Below are 20,591 nucleotides of genomic sequence, written 5' to 3' on the forward strand. Positions count from 1 at the left end.
GAGCTTGCCACACTGGATTTCCAAAGAGTGTCCAATGCTGCTCGTATGTCTTGTAATCTGCATCAGTGAGCTTGTCTCGATTGTTTCATTTAATGGAGCTGCAATATCCATGTTGAACCTGTTGAGTCCTTGAATTATTCTTGCCTCCAGAATCGCTGCTTCCTTGCATATTGTTGATCCGCAATCATCATCACCTACATTGTTGTACCTAAGATAAATTTTTGCATTCATTGCTTTCTCAGTAGCTACCTCCAAGAAATGTCCTTCAACTCGATTTATGAATGCAGAAAATCCACAATTTCTCTGTCGCCATCGTTCTTTAGTTGCTCCAGGCCACTTCATCTTCACTCTAGTAACAGACTCAACTCTTTCAAATGTCCGTAGAAGAAAATTCTCATCAATAATACCATTTATTGACAAATTCATGCCAATTAAAATAGATGATAAATCTATAGAGTCATTCATGCCAAAGGAAACACCCGTGATTAGCTTTGAGTCATTAAAACCTCCTTTTTCAGAATCATAAGGTCTCCCTTGTCTAATGGAAGTAGTGCAAGGGCTCAGAGCCTTAGCATCAAGTTGAGTATTAGGAGTCGCACTCCTTGGTAAGGAATAACCAATAAGAGCATAACTATGAGAGTAAGGAAGCCTGATAACATCCGCATATTTTCCAAAGGACCACACATGTAATTATCCAAACGACCACGTATTGAGGGAACGCCTGAGAGATAGAGTACGAGGCAAGATACGGCTATGACGGATCAATGAATTCCCCTATACGCCACAAGATGAGGAAAACCACAAAAGGGGCCCAATACGCCATGTATCGAGAGACCCGCCATCAAGCCTCGAAAGACTCGCAGCTCGATAGTTCCAAGAATAAACCGTCATTAATGAAGTAAAGTAATTACTCATTAATGAGATAACGGTCCAACTTAAATGGGCTAAAAAATCCATTGGATTTCGATTCATTTTCGTCTTCTTTCGAAAAATTAAAAAAAAAATCTTTAGAAACAAAAAAAGATGAAAATTTTGAATCTTTAGCACAATCCATATATTTGCAAAATATATCCAAATTTTAATTGAATAGATGTTATCTAGGGAGAATTCACTTTGAAGTGACTATTCCCTAGATATACACGTGATGATATTTTATTTTTCAATTAAATCAATTTGAAAAAGACCTAAAGTTAGAGATTTATCAATAGGTAATGTTGCTCCAATACCTAACCAAAGGGCTACTGCAGTACCAATCAAAAAGACGGTTGTCGCAACTGGACGACGAAATGGATTTTGGAATTTATTAACATTCTCTAAAAAGGGTACTGTTAATAAGCCGGTAGGTACTGAAACCATTAAAAGAACACCCAATAACTTATTGGGTACTGTACGAAGTATTTGAAATACGGGAAAGAAATACCATTCAGGTAATATTTCCAAAGGAGTTGCAAATGGATCCGCAGGTTCACCAATCATTGATGGTTCTAGAACCGCTAAGCCTACATTACATGCAATAGTACCTAAAATTACTACTGGAAAAATATATAAAAGATCATTTGGCCATGCGGGTTCCCCGTAATAATTATGACCCATTCCTTTAGCCAATTTAGCTCTTAATACAGGATCATTCAAGTCAGGTTTTTTTGTTATTGGGATAGGTGAATTCTTATAGATCCATCCTCCGAAGGAACCGGACATGATAATTTTTTATCATCCGGCTCGAGCAAGAATCAAACGAATCAAACAGATCCATATAAAAAAATCTTCTATGTCTGGATGTTATAAAATCTATATTTATATGTTAGCCATATCTACACCGAATGATTTTATGTAATAAATAAAGTGACTGGATTACTTTTTCCAGAGTTGCAATTATCCATTGCAAGGAATTCGTTCTTACAGGGAAATGCTCAATACCCAAGTAGGCCTAAAATAAAAGATGATCAAGTGCTTTTTGGGTCGTCTCAGACCTTATACATTCAAAGGATTTACTTGTTACCAAGAAAATTTAGCCTCTCTCATTCTTTAGATCTAGATCCCTTATTTCACTTCACTCCGATAGTATCATAAATCGGGTCAATACAGAGGAAATGACTGCATTTCAATACTATAAAACTATTAAGTTACTATAAAACTATTAAGTAATTAAAGAAATAAGTAAAATAACTAAACTAAAATAGAATATAGATTCTATCGCATTACTTATTCTACTGGGTTTTACGGAGCCTTCCTTAACATGATTGAATCGGATCATAGAAAAGATTCTCTTCAAGTGAACCAGCCTATCTCTGTATGGGGCTTACGCAGTGGTTGGAACAAAGACACATTTGGTTATTAATTCCAATATGGCAGATAAAGCTAAAGGCATATATCTGCACGGCCAAATCAACAGTTCAAGTCACACACTCCCATAATCCATTTTTCTCTCAGGAGAATTCACTTCAACTATTCATATTAAATATAAAAAACAAAAATTTTTAGCGTTGAAGGGAAATATCCAAATACATGTCTTATTCTTTTCAATAATCCATATTTGTAGCAATAAAATACTATTTTTTTTCCTCCCCCAAGCAATCAATGGTTGATTACAAATATCTAGAATCAATATTCTCGTGAAATTACTCTCTATAAACTATAAAGGACCTGAAATACCTTGCTTACGTATCATTGGAAAGTGCATTAACATAAATACAGCAGTAAGAAGGGGTAATACAAAAGTGTGTAAACTATAAAAACGAGTCAAAGTGGATTGTCCTACACTAGCACTTCCCCGTAATAACTCTACCAAAGGCGATCCTATTACAGGAATAGCTTCCGGCACGCCTGTTACAATTTTGACTGCCCAATAACCAATTTGGTCCCAAGGTAAGGAATAACCAGTTACACCAAAAGATTCCGTCAATACAGCAAGAACTACGCCTGTAACCCAAGTCAATTCACGAGGTTTTTTAAAACCACCAGTGAGATACACACGAAATACGTGCAGGATCATCATTAAAACCATCATACTTGCCGACCATCGATGAACTGATCGGATTAACCAACCAAAATTAGCTTCAGTCATTATGTATTGAACAGAAGCAAAAGCCTCAGTAACGGTTGGCCGGTAGTAAAAAGTCATAGCAAACCCCGTAGCTACTTGTACTAAAAAACAAGTAAGCGTAATTCCTCCTAAACAATAAAATGTTAACATGAGGAGGAACATATTTACTAGTTATATCATCTGCAATCGCCTGAATCTCGAGACGTTCTTCGAACCAATCATAGACTTTATTGAGATAGGTAAACCAGAAAGACTCCCCCTCCGAGAACCGTATATGAGAATTTCATCTCGTACGGCTCAAACAGAACCACCAAAATACTAGTTCAAACAAATATGTGTAATAGAAACTTCTTAATCCTATGATTCAAGAGTTTTTGACCATACGCAAAAAGAAAAATCAGAAAACTCTTCTTTGTGGTTATAATATCAAAATATCAAGTCGGCTCATTCCTTTCTTAGTGTTCATTGTTATGGGCCTCTTGAATCGTCTATTTTTACCCATTTTTTTCTTTGATTTAGTATTTTTATTTGTATGTAATATATTTCTATGTAATGTAGCCTTAATTGTCGTTTTCTTTATTATTGATAGGAATTTTCTTGTTATAATCCTATAAATCGATTGAAACCTCAGATTCGTACTAGAACCACGATGATTTTTTTAATAAAACCTTCAAACTAAGCCCAAGGATTCCCTGAGTAAGAACCGTCGTATCATCACTTATTCAATCAATAAATAGAATCAGTAAAAATCCAAAGAAAGGTTTATCCTTTTATACCTTCTAACTCTTTGAAATTTTTTGGAGTCCGATCACGGGATCTGAATATTCAGTATGAATCATAGTTCTAATACTTCGTAATCTATTTCATATATTCCGTGCTACAGATAATATAATAAATACCTGACGAGGTAAAAAACCATCTCTATCAAGACGACAGACCCACTCTCTGTACTATCATATAGGATCAATTCTAACAAGTCGCACACTCATATTCCAGAAATACAGAAATAAAGAAATTTCACGATCGAACTACGAAAATAGACTAGAATAAAAAATCCGAGAGAAAAATGCTTTATTTTGTATTCAAAAGCTAGTCCTTATTGGTTCTTGTAAATCTAATTCATTGAAATTCCATCTAGTAAAACGGAAGAATTATAAATCTCCAAATAGATAGGAATACCGCAAATAGAGCCATTGCGATACCCATTAAAGGAGTGGTTCCCCATCCAGGAGCTACTTTACCATATTCCGAATTCAATGGTTTCAATAAATCCCCTACAACAGTTCGTCTTGGACCAGATCGAGAACTACCCTCCACGCTTTGTGTAGCCATAAATTGAATCCTATTTTGTATTAATTGAGATTTGTTGACTTTGTATACCATTCCGTTGTAAATAAATGATCTTATCATAGATCCATTGTGGTCTTGAAATCATATAATAATGGAAACAGCAACCCTAGTCGCCATCTCTATATCTGGTTTACTTGTAAGTTTTACTGGGTATGCCTTATATACTGCTTTTGGGCAACCCTCTCAACAACTAAGAGATCCATTCGAGGAACACGGGGACTAAAAGAGCCTCCCAATATTGGGAGGCTCTTTACTTCAATCAAGATATCGAAAAATCATTTTACCTTTTTAGTTGGAACTTTAGGCGGTTCTCGAAAAAAGATAGCGAAAAAAATTATTCCTAAAGTTGACACTAAAAGGAATGTATAAACCAATGCTTCCATAAATTCAATCGTGGTTTACAATTATAGCTTTCATACCTGTTTAGTTTGGAGCGTCTCACGAATAAAAAAAGAACAAAATTCAAAGAAAAGGCGTCGATTCAAATTAAGATATCTACGATACCTTATAGTAAAAAGTCAAATAAAAAAAAAAAAATAGAGGCGAAAACTAAGAGAGCAAATATTGTATCAGACTACTTGTCTTTTTGTAGTTGGATCTCCAAGTTTTTGGAATGCTCCAAATTCCACTTGAGCATCTAAATCTGGATCAATCCCAGCAAAAACATCTCTGAACAAAGTTCGAGCACCATGCCAAATGTGTCCGAAGAAAAAGAGCAGAGCGAACGAAGCATGTCCAAAAGTAAACCAACCCCTTGGACTGCTACGAAAAACACCATCGGATTTCAAAGTAGCACGATCTAATTCAAAAATTTCGCCTAATTGAGCGCGTCTAGCATATTTTTTGACAGTAGCAGGATCACTATAACTGACTCCGTTTAGTTCACCATCATAGAACTCAACAGTTACACCTACTTGTTCGACACTATACTTCGACTCTGCCCTTCGAAAAGGAACATCGGCTCTAACAATTCCATCTCCGTCTACCAAAACAACTGGAAATGTTTCAAAAAAAGTAGGCATACGGCGTACAAAAAGTTCACGCCCTTCTTTATCTCTAAAGATAGGGTGTCCTAACCATCCAACAGCTATTCCATCCCCGTTGTCCATCGAACCTGCTCTGAACAATCCACCTTTTGCAGGATTATTGCCAATGTAATCATAAAAAGTTAATTTTTCGGGAATTTTAGACCAAGCTTCGGATAAATTTTGATTTTCGGCTAGCCCGGCACTAACTCTTCGATATATTTCTTGCTGGAAGTATCCTTGATCCCATTGATAACGAGTGGGACCAAATAATTCAATCGGAGTGGTTGCTGAACCATACCACATAGTTCCAGCAACAACAAACGCTGCAAAAAAGACAGCAGCGATACTACTGGAAAGGACAGTTTCAATATTTCCCATACGTAATCCTTTGTATAAACGTTGGGGCGGACGGACACTAAGATGAAATAGGCCCGCCAATATGCCCAATGTCCCCGCTGCAATATGATGAGAAGCTATTCCTCCCGGAACAAAGGGATCAAAACCTTCCACACCCCATGCCGGACTTACGGGTTGTACCTTTCCAGTTAATCCATAAGGATCGGAGACCCATATTCCAGGACCATACAATCCGGTTACATGAAAAGCGCCAAACCCAAAGCAAGCTACCCCTGAGAGAAATAAATGAATTCCAAAGATCTTAGGCAAATCCAAAGAAGGTTTTCCTGTACGCTCATCAAAAAATATTTCGAGATCCCAATATACCCAATGCCAAATAGCTGCTAAGAAACACAAGCCAGAAAACACAATATGCGCCCCAGCCACACCTTCATAACTCCAAATACCCGGATTGCTTATAGTTCCTCCTGTGATATTCCAACCACCCCACGAATTGGTTATTCCTAAACGAGTCATGAAGGGTATAACGAACATACCTTGTCTCCACATCGGATCGAGAACGGGGTCAGAGGGATCAAAAACTGCTAATTCATATAGAGCCATCGAACCGGCCCAACCAGCAACCAACGCTGTATGCATTATATGGACAGACAGCAAACGACCGGGATCATTCAATACGACGGTATGAACACGATACCAAGGCAAACCCATGGAAATACCCCTTATATTCACGAAAAATAAACACTATGTAACTTTCTTGCACTGGAAAAACTATGTTATGGATCTCCCTTTTTAAGTGGAGAAAGAATTACTATTTTTTTTTTTAGTTTTTAGTAAAACATAGAACAATTCTGTTTGTAGGAACAAAAAAAAGAGAAGCAAATCTATTTTATACCCGATAAGTACCAATACGCAATGGTGAGTTGACTCCATTTTATATGAGCGAACACATAGAGATTTGTAGGACTTATTCGTAATAATTTGACTCTATTCTTTTTGGCTTCCTTATATTTTGTATATTTATATATATTTTATAAATTATAAATAGAAATTCTAATAGAAATCCACGCATAAAATATTACAAAATTTTACTAAAATATTAATAAATTAGAAAGGTCAATATTCTTAAAACAAGAAACTCATTGTTACGTTTTCACATCAAAGTGAAATAGAGTACTTAATCTTTTTTCTTTCATTTAATGCCTATTGGTGTTCCAAAAGTCCCTTTTCGACATCCTGGAGAAGACGATCCATTTTGGATTGACTTATAGTGCGACTTGTCAGATATATTGGGTCATACGGAATTCCCCCGTTCTCTCACCCGATTGAGATATCCTCTGTTTCGCCCAAGAAAGATTGATTAAATCATCAAAAATTTGGAGCGTGAAGTGCAATCAAGTTCAATTAGGTCTATGCTTTTGAGGTACTCAAATTAATAGTATTATAGAATAATTTATGGTTGCCTTGTTTAGACCAAACAAATGAAGTATCCAGACTCCGTTTAGAAAACCCAATCGATAATATATCTATTATCATTACTACTTGTATCATATTCTATTTAGAAATTTTTTATAAATTTTGAATAATTTCAAACTGAAAATCATATTCAATCGAATAAAATAATATAATGAGTATGTCAAATATTTGACAGAAGCGTGAAATGAATAAAAAAAATAAGTTGTAACAAAAAGACGTGGTATTAGAGTATTTGCCCTATATGTGCAAATAAAAATCGGGCAGATCTTTACTCGGAGTAGAGCACAAACCTAAAAGAATTAAAGAAGCCCATTCAGGAACAAGAGAATGCCATCGTGATTTGAATTCAATCTCGATGAACGAATACATCAATAAGAAGTTAGTTTGCTAAGTTTAATGAATTTTTTTATAAGTAAACGCGTCAAAACTCATCTTCCTTAAAAAATAGAGGAAAAGCCCGCTCATTCAAAATAAAGGTTAAAAAGTACTCACTATCAAAAAAAGGAGGGCTGAAATCTACACATTGATTCTTTATTTTATTTTCGTGATTTCTTGGTGAGCCGTATGCATCAAAAGGTGCATGTACGGTTTCTAAAGGATAGAATTTTATCCCAATCAACCGACTTTATCGAGAAAGATTACTTTTTTTAGGTCAAGGTATTGATAGCGAGATCTCGAATCAACTTATTGGTCTTATGGTATATCTCAGTATAGAGAGCGAGACCAAAGATTTGTATTTGTTTATAAACTCTCCTGGCGGATGGGTAATACCCGGAGTAGCTATTTATGATACTATGCAATTTGTGCGACCAGATGTACAAACAGTATGCATGGGATTAGCTGCTTCAATGGGATCTTTTATTCTGGTCGGAGGAAAAATCACCAAACGTTTAGCATTCCCTCATGCTTGGCGCCAATGGGTTTTTATTTGAAAGAAAAAACACTATGCCTTCGCCATATGAAATATAAATATTAAGTAATAATAGCATGGCATTTCGAATTCGATATAGATATAAGAAAACTTTTTTTTATTTTAAACATTAGATTATGTATCGAAAGAGTAGTATGGAATATTAAGGGTCTTTCTTATTTTATTCTACCAGGGACTCCTTTCAGCGTCACAAACGTTTTTGTTTTCACACCGGAGGGCTCTTAACATGATTTATGTTATGAAAGAGTACAAAAAAAGATTATGTTATTATTTTTTTCAAATAAAAAAAAAGAAACTTTGGGATTGCTAAATCACTGATAAAATAAAGCAACGGGACCACCATAGTATTTTTGCTTTTTACCTCTTCCCAAAGAAAGGGTGGTTATTGGATCATTTACTGATTTAAGCCTAGATTTTTTTTTCGATGAAAGGTAAAATAAAAGTGAATTCTAGTGTGAAGCCGTATGCAATGCACAAACAATGCATGTACGGTTGTTCAATTCTCTCGTCTTTTCTTATTCTTTTTTCTCTCTTCTCGTCACTTTCTTATTTATTTATATTATTTATTATATTATGCGAGATAGAATAACCTTTTTTTCTTATATCATCAGGGTAATGATTCATCAACCTATTGCTGGTTTTTATGAGGCACAAATAGCAGAATTTGTCCTGGAAGCAGAAGAACTGCTGAAACTGCGTGAAATCCTCACAAATGGAGACTTTCAGGTTACCAATACACGAGTATAAATAATAGACTTGCATTACAAGCTATTGAGGTACACACTTTTCAAAAACCCTACTTTGTGCTTACAGTTTATCCTTCTATACTTTACTGACTTTAGCATCGGAGCTTCTCCCCATCGAACCCAACGACGCCCCTACAAGGAAGAACACAGATCGAGAATTCATCACTAGTTATCAAAGCCCAATTGTTTGGCCATCCGATGGGCTCATATTTGCTCCAAATAGTATAAGGTCTGGAGTTTTTGGGTTGGCCAATGGAATCAGATTGGTTTCAGGCAGAAGTTGTGGTTTGATTATGGTATTTTGGGTGTAAGGTGAAGTAGTTAATGGAGATGTGAATGTAGGGTTAGGTTTCTGAGTTGTTACAGGTGTTGGATTTATTTCAGTAAAGGTTATGGTGTAGGGATGGTTAGTTTGGTGCCATTGCTTTGGAGCTAGGGGAGATCTAAATGTAGGATTTGGCTTAGGAGCCTCAATCACATCCTTGAGATGGATGTTCTGAAACTTAGATGATTATAGAGTTCTATGGGTTGATATGAACTTGGTTCAGAGTTATTTTTAGATTTCAAACTATTAATCACATAAGAATCAGTAAGGATGGGTTTTACCTTCTCCTTTTGAGGCTTAAAGGCTTCAAACTGTCCTTGACTAACAATTACAACCGTGGTCTGCTTCCTTAGCGAAGGAAGCTCTGATACCAATGTCAAGATTAGGATTTCTGACAGTAAGATTAGAATAGAAAAAATCGTAGGAGAAGAGAAGAATAGAGAAAGAAGAGAAAAGGTTAGAGAGAGATCGATTTGCATAATGAATTAGTACAGCCTCATTCTCTTATATAAGAAAAAAGGAAAAGGCAAGTATAACTAGCCTTCTAAATTCATGGCCATGATAATTCTAACTTACCTTAAATCACCCTATTCATTCTAACATACCTTAAATAAGAATAGGAAATATAACCTATCTTAAATAAGAATAGGAAATATAGCAATTAACTCTAAATAGGCCTAATAAATGTGGCAGAAATTATAATTTCCCATAGCTGTAAACATTCCTAAATACCACTTAATGTAAAAACAATTAACCATCTAATAATACGTAAATAATCCCTATCTATAATTGTGACAATACTCCCTCCTTTGAAGCATTCTTGTCCCCAAGAATGTAGAAATATGGAGATCAGTGAACTTGAAAAGGCTCTGCGACGGAAACAGCCCATTGAATTTGTAGCGGAACACGAAGATGACTCGGAAAATTTCTCTTCTCAAAATTCCAGTATGAGCTATGTGTTTTCTCAATAGAAGTAGGGAAGTTTTGGGTTCTGACATCTAAAGTTTTCTGTTTGATCACTGAAGGCATATTAGTTTCAGGAAGGATTTTCAGTGTGTTTGAGGTGATTGGAGATCTGAAAGTCGGGTTAGGTTTCAGATTGTTTCGAGTGTTTAGGGTGGTTATTGGGGATTTGAATGGCGGTTTAGGTTGTTATTCTTCCGTATCATCTTTGTCTTGCCTAAGGGATGCTTGCAATGCTTTAGGGTAATAGGATCTCTTAATCCCAATATTTAAAGGAATGATAGGACATGGTAGAGAATAAGAATCAATAATGAAGGGGTTTACCCCTCCAAACAGACCCTCCTTAACAATTTCAACAGTGACCTGCTTCCTTAGAGAAGGCTGCTCTAGCACATCTTCAACCTTTCCTTGCAAACAGAGACCTTCCAATTCTATTTTATTTTGTGGCATTTCATCAAACAGTTGGAGGGTGGTTTGCAAGGTTTCCTCTTCTTTGTTCTCAGGCATTACATCAAACAACTGGTAGGTAATAGAAGATGGATTTGAAACTCCTTGAGTTTTTAGAATCAATTGAGACAGATTTGCGAGGGATTTATAGATTTGTTCAAGAGAGTCTTGTTGCTTCTTGTGAAGAAGTTCCTTCGTTGATCAGAGTCATGTTGCTCCTTGCAAATTTGTTCCCATCGTCGATCAATTTCTTCCATGGCGGGAGGAAGGAAATCTCTGATACCAATGTCAGGATTATGATTTCTGACAGTAAGATTAGGGAAGAAAAGAACTTAGGAGAAGAGAAAAATAGAGAAAGAAGAGAGAATAGAGAGAGAATTTAGAAGAAAGAAATAAGATTTCATTAATCAATTTGCATAATGAATTAGTACAAACTCATTCTCTTAAATAGGAAAAAAGGAAAAGGAAAGTAAAGATAGCCTACTAAATTCATGGCCCTAATAATTCTAACTTACCTTAAATCATCCTATTCATTCTAACATACCTTAAATAAGAATAGGAAATATAATCTACCTTAAATAAGAATAGGAAATATAGCAATTTACTCTAAATAGGCATAATAACAGCTAATGTGGCAGCAATTACGATTTCCCACAGATGTAAACATTCCTAAATAACATTTATTAAAGCTAAATACCACTTAATGTAAAAACAATTAACCACCTAATAATACCTAAATAATCCCTATCTATAATTGTGACCGTTACAAAATATCAATCACAAACCATTTAATGTTTTTTGTTTTCTAGCCCCAACTAGAGAACTCATTCAATCTCTAGAAATAGTGTTGATAAAATAAACTCCCTCAAGACGATTTATAATACTTCGTACAAATTGCTTTTTTAAAATCTTCGAATCTTGTGTTCCCATTAGCAAACACGACATATTCATTATCCTTTTTGTTGCTGATGACGAAAATGAGTTTTCTCATCTTGTTGTGATTTTGATGCTGCTTTTTATTAATCTCTCTCAATTTGCTTCGTCTTGATGTATTTTTACAATATTTCTTCGTTGATTATTTTTGTCCCTCTAACCAATATTGGCAAGTCTTCATTAACTTAGCTAATTCACTCAAACTCGACAAATCCACCTTTAGCTATGTTCACCTTGTGCTCCACTTTCTCTCGTGGCTTCTGCACCTTGGACATTAGCATTGGTGTAAGCTTCACCCTATCCTTAGATGACGACCCTTTTGACGAACCTATTGACTTAGGCTTAATCTTCATTTTTGGTGGCAATGTCTTGGATAATACTGGTTTTTCACGCCCGGCTTTTCTCCTCAGTAATCTCATTTTTACCTCTATATATAACTAATTCATTTTATTTACTTATTCTGTAAACCTAAATGGGTTGATGAAAAACACAAATAATTGCTCCATTGATGTTTCTTGAGGTGCTGTTGATGTTTCTTGCGTCATTCTGAATGTTCTTGTTTTATCACAAGAAGATGAAGATGGTCATCATAATGGGACTTTGGTCTTATTTTTATTGCACAATTCAACTATGATGGAAATTGTGATTCCTAGGATATTCTCTTCAATCATCATATGAAGTTGAAAGAACAATGTTTTTTTAATTTGGTAAGAATGAATACAACTTATCAAAATGAGAAACTATTCCACATATATGCAAAATGAGTTGAGAAGTGAGTTAAATGCGACTTGGTCCTTCACCACTTTCCCATATATTCCTCTTACATGCCTTATTACTCTTTCCATACCATTTTCACTTCTCTTCAATCCTTCCATCAACACTTTCACTACCCTCTCATCACTTCCGATCACCTCTCCGACACTATCCATCACCACAGCCGCCGCCGGAATCTGTGTCCCCCACTCCTTCAGTACCTTCTCTGTTGAGCTATACTTCGAACGATCAATCAACCACACAGATAAACAAAGTTCACAAAGATCACAGATTGGATCTTTAAACAGCAATCAAAAGAATACACACAGAATTTACCCTGGTTCGGCTTAACTGCCTACATCCAGCAACTTCACTAATCAATGGAGATTACAACAAGATTGAAACAGTTTCCTCTCTAGAAACTCTCGTGTTTTCCCAATCCCCAACTCAGTATATCACAGTGTACACTAATGACTTAGTCTAAGAATAATCTCACGTATGAAACTACTTCCCAACCCAGACCTTTTATAGCCTTTACAAGATTGTGAAAATACCCAAAATATCCTTACTCAAAATGTACTAACTCAGCAAGACCTACTGACCAGTGGTAACACAGCAAGACCATGTTGTCCTCAACACAGCACGAACATGTTGACCTGTATTAACACCTCAGTACCATGCTGACCACAGCCATGCTAACTTGTTGAAATACTCATGCTGACTGGTTGGCTTACAATTATGCTAACTTGATTACCCAGCATCATTCTTGTAATAGAAAACAACAACGACTTACAATGCTGACTTGTTGACTCAGCATCATCAGCAAGTGATAGAAAACAACGACTTACAATCTCCACCTTGTCTTTCTAATCACTCCATCAACTAGTGAAGAAACTACACTCAAGGACCACTGACCATCCTAACCAGTTTCAAGCAATGTTCAAATTTATTACTTGAAACAGATTTGGTCAGCATGTCGGCTGGGTTATCCTCAGTTCCCACTTTCACCACCTGAACAGTACCAGTGCTAATCACATCCCTGACGAAATGCATTCTCACATCTATGTGTTTGGATTGCTCGTGAAATACTTGGTGTTTTGACAGGTGTATAGCTCCTTGACTATCACAGTAAATCTTCAAACCATCAATCTGTGTCACTCCAAGTTCCGCTAAGACTCCTCTCAGCCACATTGCTTCCTTTACTGCCTTTGTGACGGCAATAAACTCTGCCTCGGTTGTTGACAGAGTCACAACTGACTGTAGACTTGCCCTCCAACTTATTGCTGTTCCAAACACAGTGAATACGTACCCGGTTTGGGATTTTCTGGTGTCAATGCTACCAGCATAATCAGAATCAACAAAACCTGCTACATCATCCACTAGGGCTTCAGCTCCACCATAACTCAAACCTTTACTCAGTGAGCCTTTGACATACCTCAGCACCCACTTCACCGCTGACCAATGTGCTCTTCCTGGATTTGCCATGAACCTGCTAATGAGACTCACAGCATGAGCCAAATCTGGACGTGTACAGACCATCGCGTACATTAGACAGCCTACAACACTAGAATATGGCACCCTCTCCATGTCTTCCTTTTCCTCATCAGTTTGAGGACTTTGCTTACTGCTCAGCTTGAAGTGACTTGCAAGTGGAGTGAGAACGGCCTTTGAATTCGTCATACCAAAACGTTCTAACACCTTGCTCAGATAAACTGACTGACTTAGGAACAACTTCTTTCTTCCTCTGTCTCGAGAAATTTGCATCCCTAAAATTTTCCGTGCTGACCCGAGATCCTTCATCTCAAACCGTGTGTTTAGTTGTGCCTTTAACTGATTTATGTCTGCTTTGTTGTGACAAGCTATAAGCATGTCATGAACATATAACAAGAGATAAATCTTAGAGCCATCACTAAGGTCTCTACTATACACACACCAGTCATAACTAGACCTATGGAAGTCCTGACTTATCATAAACTCATCGAACTTCATGTACCACTGTCTAGGGGACTGTTTCAGACCATATAGAGACTTCTTAAGCAAACATACCCGCTGGTCTTTATCTCCTATTTCAAAACCCTCTGGTTGTTGCATATATATGACCTCATCCAGGTTTCCATAAAGAAAAGCTGTTTTGACATCTAACTGTTCTAATTCTAGATCAAAACGAGCTACAAGAGAGAGAATAATCCTTATAGACCTATGTTTAACAACCGGTGAATAGATTTCATTAAAGTCTATACCTTCCTGCTGAGTAAACCCTTTGGCCACCAACCTAGCTTTAAACCTAGGTTTCTCTACACCAGGTATCCCTTCCTTTCTTTTAAACACCCACCTTGAACCGACCAACTTCTTATCAGGAGGTTTATCTACCAAAAACCAAGTTTCATTTTTATCAAGGGATTTTATCTCATCCTTCATAGCGTTAAGCCACTGTTCCTTGTCAACCGAATTCACAGCTTCCCTATAGGTTACAGGTTCAGATTCTTGAACTTCCTTAGCAACACTAAATGCATAAGCTACAAGGTCCTCAAAACCATATCTAATCGGGGCCCTAGGGACTCTTCTTTCACGGTCTCTAACAAGTCTATAGCTTTGACTGGACTCAGTAGAATTACCATCACTGACTTCTTGCTCGGTTTTACGGGTGTTTTCACTATTTTCTTCAAGCTCCACCTCATTCTTAACACTCTCAAGGTTTTGAATGGACTCAGGACTACTCGGTTCTAACTGAGTTTTCTCTTGGTTTTTTTGATAAGGAAAATCCATCTCATTGAACACAACATTTCTGCTGACTATGGATTTCTTATAACCAGGTTCTAGGCACCACAACTTATAGCCCTTGACTCCTATAGGGTAGCCTATAAAAACACATCTTAGAGCCCGAGGTTCTAATTTTTCCTGTCTAACGTGTGCAAAAGCTGAACAACCAAACACTCTAAGTTTTTCATAATCCTAAGGGTGATCAGACCACATTTGCATAGGTGTTTTAAAACCTATAGCAGATGATGGGCACCTATTGATTAGGTAACACGCAGTTTGCACTGCTTCGGCCCAGAAAGACTTAGGGAGACTGGATTGGATTAACATGCACCTAACTCTCTCTAGGATAGTCCTATTATACCTCTCTGCTAGGCCATTCTGCTGTGGAGTTCCAGGAACGGTGTGATGTTTGGTTATACCGGACTTCTTGCACAAAGTGATGAAATCTTTGTCAAGAAACTCCAAACCATTGTCGGTTCTCAACCTTTTGATTTTCTTTCCTGTTTGGTTTTCCACTAGCACTTTCCAATCCTTGAACGTTTGCAAGGCCTCATTCTTATGAGCTAGAATATAAACCCATACTCTTCTAGAGTAATCATCAATAAGGGTCATAAAAAAGGTCCTCCCACCATGAGACTTAGTTCTTGTTGGCCCCCATAGGTCAGAGTGAATGTACTCAAGAATGTCTTGGGTTCTATGTGTTGCTGACTTAGGAAACTTGACTTTACTTGACTTCCCTAAGACACAGTTCTCACAGAAATCTATCTTTCCTATGTGATCTTTACCAAAACAACCCTACTTCCTAAGTTCATGTAAACCAACTTCACTCACGTGACCTAGTCTAAGGTGCCAAAGATTGGTTCTATCAATTTTAGACTCGGTGAGATTTGCTGTAGAGACTAACACAGTACTACCTAAGAGTGTGTATAGGCCATTACTCATGGTACCTTTCATAACAACTAAAGATCCTCTAGCTATTCTTATGATACCCCCTTCGGCTCTATAATTGTATCCTTGTTTATCAAGCGTACCCAAAGAAATTAAATTTCTTTTCAGTTCTGGCACATACCTCACACCGGTCATAATCCTTTCTTGACCATCGAACATCTTCAGCCTAATGGAGCCTTGACCCAGTACCTTGCACAACTTGTTGTTGCCTAGAAGAACCCTCCCACCTTCTTCTTGAAAGTCTTCGAACCACGTCCTGTTGGGAGTCATATGGAACGTACATCCGCTGTCCAAGATCCAGTCAGTGTTTGGATCTTTATCAGTGACAGCAAGAACTTCAGCGCTCTCATAACCTTCTTCTACCACAGCGGCTTCGCCTTGATCTTTAGGCTGACCTTGACTCTTCTTCCTCTCAGGACAGTTTTTCCTGAAATGTCCTTCCTTATGGCAGTGAAAACACTTGTAGACCTTGCCTTCTTTATTGCTTGAGGATGGAGTTTTGGACTTTTTCCCGTTCTTGTTCTTTGGCTTGTGAGAGTCTTTTTTCTCAGACCTTCCACGAACAAGCAATCCTTCTGCAGTTTCAGTGTTGGTGCTGGCCTCAATCTGTTTTGACTTTAGAGCCATAAGAACTTCTTCCAGACTTAGTGTTTCTCTAGCGTACTTCATGGTTTCAACGAAATGACTAAAAGACTGGGGTAAAGAATTCAAGATCATTATGGCCTGATCTTCATCATCTATCTTTACCTCTATGTTCTCTAGGTCAATTATGATCTTTGAGAAATCATCAAGATAGTCTTCAACTGGCTTGTCCTCGTTCATCTTGAAGCCGAAAAGCTTTCCCTTAAGATAAACCCGATTGGCGAGTGTCTTCGTCATGTACAACTGTTCAAGCTTGAGCCAAACCCCAGCAGCTGAGGTTTCCTTCGAGACTTCTCTCAGCACCTTGTCGCCAAGATATAGGACGATCGTACTGTAAGCCAATTCAAGAAGATCTTCTTTCTCCTCCTTCGTCATTGTCACCGGAAGTTCTTTCTCGCCCTTCAGAGCCTTCGCAACCTTCATTTGAACCAAGATTGCTTTCATCCTCTGTCTCCATAGAGCAAAATCTCCCTTACCATTGAAACGCTCGATCTCGATCTTTGTAAAACCCATTGCTCTGTTCTTGATTAGCTCTGATACCAATTGTTGAGCTATACTTCGAACGATCAATCAACCACACAGATAAACAAAGTTCACAAAGATCACAGATTGGATCTTGAAACAGCAATCAAAAGAATACACACAGAATTTACCCTGGTTCGGCTTAACTGCCTACATCCAGCAACTTCACTAATCAATGGAGATTACAACAAGATTGAAACAGTTTCCTCTCTAGAAACTCTCGTGTTTTCCCAATCCCCAACTCAGTATATCACAGTGTACACTAATGACTTAGTCTAAGAATAATCTCACGTATGAAACTACTTCCCAACCCAGACCTTTTATAGCCTTTACAAGATTGTGAAAATACCCAAAATATCCTTACTCAAAATGTACTAACTCAGCAAGACCTACTGACCAGTGGTAACACAGCAAGACCATGTTGTCCTGAACACAGCACGAACATGTTGACCTGTATTAACACCTCAGTACCATGCTGACCACAGCCATGCTAACTTGTTGAAATACTCATGCTGACTGGTTGGCTTACAATTATGCTGACTTGATTACCCAGCATCATTCTTGTAATAGAAAACAACAACGACTTACAATGCTGACTTGTTGACTCAGCATCATCAACAAGTGATAGAAAACAACGACTTACATTCTCTGAACCATATACCTTACTATATGTATCCCAAAATGATGCTCTCAAATACCCTTTCTCTATTCCTCTCAACCTCCTCTTTCTCATACCTTCTTCTACTCTATTAACTGCTACACCAATGTCTATTGCTCTCATGTTTATCCCTATCTCTATCACTTCCATCTCCTCCTTCACAGGCGTTTCCTCTTCATATTTGCATCTCTTACAATTGCAATTGAAACCCCCTTGTAATCTCAGCATTTCTTTTCTGTTCTCTAGTGTTGAAAGAACATCAAAATATGGGAGTGTGATTTCTTCTCCTGATTTTACATCTCTTGAAGCATGGACTAATATGTGATCTCCTATGTGTAATCTTCTTGAATTCGGAGTGCAGGAATGGTTGATGAATGGAGCTAGAACCCATAATCCAAATCCATAAAAGTCTTTGTATTTGCCTACAACTTTCGATGAAACTGAACCTTCAACTAGAGAATTTACAGCTAATATGTTCATTAGTCTAGCCTTATCAAGATCCTGATTTGCTAGATTGATAACAACTTCTCCATCTGGCTTAAAGAGCCTAATTTCAGGAACTTCAAGATTGTCTTCGTCTTCTCCGGTTGATAGTGTGCTCATCCAATCTCGGATTCTTCCAGATTTTTGGGTGGTTTTTACAACTTCATCAACGAAATTCTTCCACGTTACTATTACTAAGCATTCTCGCCTGAATCTTCATCTGAAAGTATGCATCTTTCTGTGGCTATTGCTTTGTTCACAAACAACAAAGTTCCGGCATCGATGTCCTTTATTGCAAATAGGCCTCTCCCACTGAACTCTGACTTCTTGATCTCAATTGGGCCAATAAATTCAGCGAGCTCCGGCGACTTTCGTCGAAACGGATTTAACACCCAATCAGATATATCGAAAGCTCCAGTTCTTGATAGCAAGTAAAGTTTCTTACATTTCTCCAAATACCCATTCAAAATTTCACGATTCGCATTAGTCTGTGGATCAAGAAGAGCTTTCTTGAAGCAATCCAAGGCTGAAGAGTACTTGTTCAAACAGAGCAAGATTTTACCTTTGCAGATAACAGATTGGAAATGGCTACTCTCGATTTGCAGCGCCCGATCACAATCTGCTAGTGCTTTAGTAAATTCTCTAAGCCTAGATAGTGCTTGGGCTCGATTGGAGAGGGCTAAACAGTAGGATTTCTGAATCTTGGGAAGTGGTTCAACACTCTGTTCTAGGAAGAGATTGATGGATTCAGTATGAACTTCCACCGATTCTTGCCGTTCTTCTTGGAGGAGGAGTTCATTCGACTTCAATCGGAGATTTTCCGCCGGCGAGGGATTTGCATTATCGTCTTCTGCCATTGTAATTTGGAAGGGATTGTTTTTTCCTTTGGTTTGTGAATTTTCTGGTTTCTTGATTCAAATGTGGGATGTTTTAGCGGTAAACCGCAACGGCTATGTATAGGTTTCTGATAACGTAAATATTACTAAATAATAAATATGATAATTCCTTTTTAAAAAAAATTATAATTAGTTCAAGTTTGGTTAGACACCTTTAGGTGAATTTTTCCCAATTCGATCTAATTAAGCCTTTCTGTGTACTTTATGATTCAACTCGAAATCTAATTTAAACGACTTGAGACCGTTAACTACTCAAGCCAACTTTAATTAGTAAACAATTTTATGTTATTAAGGTTGATTTGAGTGGTTAAGAGCTTCAAGTTCCTTTAAGCTAGATCTCAAGTTCGAATTCTAAAAAGTTTTAATTGGAAGATGATCCATCTAAAGAGTATCCGACGACACTCGAACCGAGAAATCAGATAAACTATAACAAAAAATCATTTTGACACCGTAATCATTTTTATTTTGGTGTATTGAACTTTTGATTTTAATATGTTAAGTCTTTAATATTTTAATTCTTATCACATCAAACCCCGATAACTATAAAACTAAGCTTTTAACATAAAACATAGTTAATAGTAGAGGTGTTCAACGAACCGAATTAGTTTGAAAAACGAATTAGTAAGCTTTTAACATAAAACATAGTTAATAGTAGAGGTATTCAACGAACCGAATTAGTTTGAATTCTTCGGTTCAATTGTTTATTTTTTTATCACTAAAAATGAATTGAATAACAGCAAACAGCTGAAAATCCTTTACAAGACTCAATTACAGCACCCTATACAAACAGACTACCCAGAAAACAAGAATAGTGCTAGAGACCCTCCAAACACACAACTAATTCCAAATAGAACAATCAAAATTACAAGGAAGTTTAATACTCTTGATAACATCCAGATATAATTTAAGGGACTGAAAAGGTAATTAACCAAAACGGCAACGTATGGAGGTGGTCGAGAAAGCTAAGGCGTATCAAGCAAGTCATCTGAGTGGCGAATCACTTAGATTCTATCATACGACATCCGTAGTCAAACCTACGGGAGACCCGCCATCACGCCTCGATCCGCCCATTGAACAGTTACACCGATTCCCAATAAAGATCCTTAATGACCCATTAATGAACTAACGGTCAGACATGAATGAGATCAGTAACCGCCATTAATGAGGCATTAATGGAGACTTTCCAGTTACCAAGGAGTTACGACTTTACGACTATAAATAGCTTGCATCACAAGGTATTGAGGTACACATTCCAATTCTCCTAAACCCTACTTTGTCATTATAGTTTATTCTCCATTCATATACTGACTTTGGCATCGAAGCTTCCCCC

At 37.2% G+C, this 20,591-nt stretch overlaps 2 pseudogenes; both read right to left on the reverse strand.

Annotated features, from left to right (window-relative positions):
• Window positions 1-1,042: 1,042 nt before the first annotated feature.
• Window positions 1,043-6,518, reverse strand: LOC136217754 (photosystem II CP47 reaction center protein-like; annotated as a pseudogene).
• Window positions 6,519-12,339: 5,821 nt separating this feature from the next.
• On the reverse strand, window positions 12,340-19,222 carry LOC136216841 (methyltransferase FGSG_00040-like; annotated as a pseudogene).
• Between the last annotated feature and the right edge of the window lie 1,369 nt (window positions 19,223-20,591).

This window comes from Euphorbia lathyris, chromosome 2 (genome assembly GCF_963576675.1).
Source record: "Euphorbia lathyris chromosome 2, ddEupLath1.1, whole genome shotgun sequence".
In the NCBI taxonomy this organism is placed as follows: Eukaryota; Viridiplantae; Streptophyta; class Magnoliopsida; order Malpighiales; family Euphorbiaceae; genus Euphorbia; species Euphorbia lathyris.